The sequence below is a fragment of the Lupinus angustifolius genome, chromosome LG18, assembly GCF_001865875.1.
Source record: "Lupinus angustifolius cultivar Tanjil chromosome LG18, LupAngTanjil_v1.0, whole genome shotgun sequence".
Classification (NCBI taxonomy): domain Eukaryota; kingdom Viridiplantae; phylum Streptophyta; class Magnoliopsida; order Fabales; family Fabaceae; genus Lupinus; species Lupinus angustifolius.
The window spans coordinates 10,992,362-10,992,821 of record NC_032026.1 but is presented as its reverse complement, the minus strand read 5'-3'; positions in this window follow the sequence as shown (position 1 = coordinate 10,992,821).

The following is a 460-nucleotide window of genomic DNA, read 5'->3' as shown; positions in this document are numbered from 1 at the left end:
TCAAGCGAGACATCTCTCGCCCAAGCGAGAGAGTTCTAGGGGCTCATTAAAATCCTGGGCATTCTCGCTCAAGCGAGGCCCTTACTCGCCCAAGCGAGATTTCTGTCGCCCAGGCGAGGGAAATCCAGAACCAAAACTTCTCCTCGCCCAAGCGATAGGGACTTGGATATAATACCAATTTTGCCCTTTTCGACAACCGAAAACACATTTAAACATGGTTTTTCAAACACCTGCACACATAGAAGTTCCCAACAACATTCATATACCATATTCAACACATTTCATCAACAATCATATATATATATATATATATATCCAAAAGCATTCAAACATAAAAATCTTGGGTTTCTTAAAACCCAAGTTAGCTCCAAAACCTTTGAGATAGTATAGGAGATCCGGGTGTCATATTCGGACACCACTATGTCACGGTGTGTTTTCTCTCACCTTAATGAAGCGTGCT